The sequence below is a fragment of the Macaca fascicularis genome, chromosome X (genome assembly GCF_037993035.2).
Source record: "Macaca fascicularis isolate 582-1 chromosome X, T2T-MFA8v1.1".
NCBI classification, from domain to species: Eukaryota; Metazoa; Chordata; class Mammalia; order Primates; family Cercopithecidae; genus Macaca; species Macaca fascicularis.
In genome coordinates, this window is record NC_088395.1 from 1,187,501 (window position 1) to 1,190,000 (window position 2,500).

The 2,500-nt window shown below is 48.0% G+C and overlaps 1 protein-coding gene across 6 annotated transcripts in view; it reads left to right on the forward strand.

The window, feature by feature from the left end:
- Positions 1–2,500, forward strand: part of LOC141406888 (granulocyte-macrophage colony-stimulating factor receptor subunit alpha-like) — a 41,433-nt gene that overhangs the window by 12,653 nt on the left and 26,280 nt on the right. The window lies entirely within an intron of this gene.

The window sequence follows — 2,500 nt, forward strand, 5'->3', positions numbered from 1 at the left end:
GGAAACCTGTGGCTGAACCTTCCCTGCAACCCTCGTTTAGACGTCTTGCATCTGGAGACCTACGTGGATACCTGGGTGCATTTGCATTTCATCTCTAATGTTTATGAGGGACCCAGTAAGCACCAGCCGACCCACCAGAAGCTGAGAATTCCTCTTGTCCTCACCTCCTTTTCTGCTGTTAATGTCCATCCACCCATTCTACAGATGAGAAAACAGGCTCAGAGACCTCCACGGTGTAACCCAAAGACCATCTAGGTAGTGACGGGGCCAAGATGAGGACCCAGGTCTCCTTGGGGCCAAAGTGTTTCTTCCTTCCTTCCTTCGTTCTTTGCTTCCTTCCTTTTTCCTTCCTCCCTTCTTCCCTCCCTTGCTTCCTTCTCTTCCTCCTACCCTCCCTCCTTCCATCCTTCCTTCTCTCCTTCCTTCCATCCTTCTCTCCCTCCTGATTCATTTCTTTTCTCTTTCTTTTTCTTTTTTTCTTTCTCTTTCCTTCCTTTCCTCCTTCCCTCTCTCTGTTTCTTCCTTCCATTGTTTCTTTCTTTCCTTCCTTCCTTCCTTCCCTCCCTTCTTTCTCTCTTTCTTTCTTTCTTTCCCTTTCTTTCTTTTTTCTTTCTTTCTTTCTCTCCTTTCTTTCTCTCTTTCTTTCTCTCTTTCCTTCTTTCTTTCTTTCTTTCCTTCTTTCTCTCTCTTTCTTTCTTTCCTTCTTTCTTTCTCCCTCTCTCTCTTTCTTTCTTTCTTTCTTTCTTTCTTTCTTTCTTTCTTTCTTTCTGTCTTTCTGTCTTTCTGTCTTTCTTTTTCTTTTTCTTTCTCTTCAGAGTCTCGCTCTTGTTGCCCAGGCTGGAGTGCAGTGGCTCAGTCTTGGCTCCCTGCGAATTCATCCTCCTGGGTTCAAGCGATTCTTCTGCCTCAGCCTCCCGAGTAGCTGGGACTACAGGCGCCCGCCACCATGCCCAGCTAATTTTTGTATTTTTAGGAGAGATGGGGTTTTGTCATGTTGACCAGGCTGGTCTCAAATTCCTGGCCTTATGTGATCCACCTGCCTCGGCCTCCCAAAGTGCTGGGATTACAGGCATGAGCCACCGCGCCCAGCTTCTTGTTTTTTGACTTTTTAATAATAGCCATTGTGACTGGTGTGGAATGATATCTCGTTGTGGTTTTGATTTGCATTTCAGGGAGGGACCCTCTGGACTGAGGGTGTCAGGGTCTCTGCTTCAGGAAAATATTTGCAGATATTTTGTGACCTGGTTCAGGGAAGACAGACAAAGACAGCTTTTCTGTGTCTGCAATTTTCTCACATTCCGTCAGTTTTATTTTAAACTGCCAAGGTTCCATAATTTGGGAACCGTGTTCTGAGCCTCATCACTCTGGATAGCGCCTTTGCCTGTTCTCATTCAGGTGGTTTTCTTTCTCCTTTTTTTTTTTTTTTTTTTTTTTTTTTTGAGACAGGGTCTCGCTCTGTCACCCAGTCTGGAGTGCAGTGGCGCGATCTCGGGTCGCTGCAGCCTCAACTTTCTGGGATCAAGAGAACCTGCCCCTTCGGCCTCCCGAGTAGCTGGGACTGCAGACGTGCACCACCACGCCAAGCTAATTTAATATTTTATTTTTATTTTTATTTTGTAGAGATGGAGTCTTGCTATGTTGCAAAGACTGGTTTTTTATTTTATTATTATTATTATTATTTTTGAGATGGAGTCTTGCTCTGTCTCCCAGGCTGGAGTGCAATAGCGCGATCTCGGCTCACTGCAATCTCCACCTCCCGGGTTCACGCCATTCTCCCGCCTCAGCCTCCGGAGCAGGTGGGATTCCAGGCGTCCACCACCACACCCGGCTAATTTTTTTGTATTTTTAGTAGAGACGGGGGTTTCACCATGTTGGCCAGGCTGGTCTTGAACTCGTGACCTCAGGTGATCCGCCCACCTGGGCCTCCCAAAGGGCTGGGACTGCCGATGTACAGCACCACGCCTGCCTAATTTAAACTTTTAAAAAACTGTGTTTTTTTCAGAGATGCAGTCTTGCTGTGTTGCCCAGGCTGATCTCAATCTACTGGGCTTAAGCCAGTTTTTTGCCTCAGCCTCCCAAAATGCTGGGATTGGAGGCATGAGCCACCTCCTCCAGTCTTCAGGTGGTTTTTGAGTATTTCTGCTGTAGACATCTCCTTTTTTCAGAAACAGCAAAGGGGGCTGAGGAAAGGAGGGAAGGTGGACAAGGGAGGAACAGATTCCTGAGGATGTGGGATGTCCTGGGGCCATGCGGGTGACAGAGGAAACTCAGCAGGTTCCAGCCGTGAATTCACCTCCTAGAGCCAGGTGGGAAGAGAAAAAACAGGAAATGCCGGGTGCGGTGGCTCCCGCCTGTAATCCCGGAATCTTGGGAGGCCGAGGCGGGTGGATCACCTGAGGTCGGGAGTTCGAGACCAGCCCGGCCAACACGGTGAAACCCCGTCTCTACTAAAAATACAAAAATTAGCCGGGCATGGTGGTGGGTGCCTGTAACCCCAGCT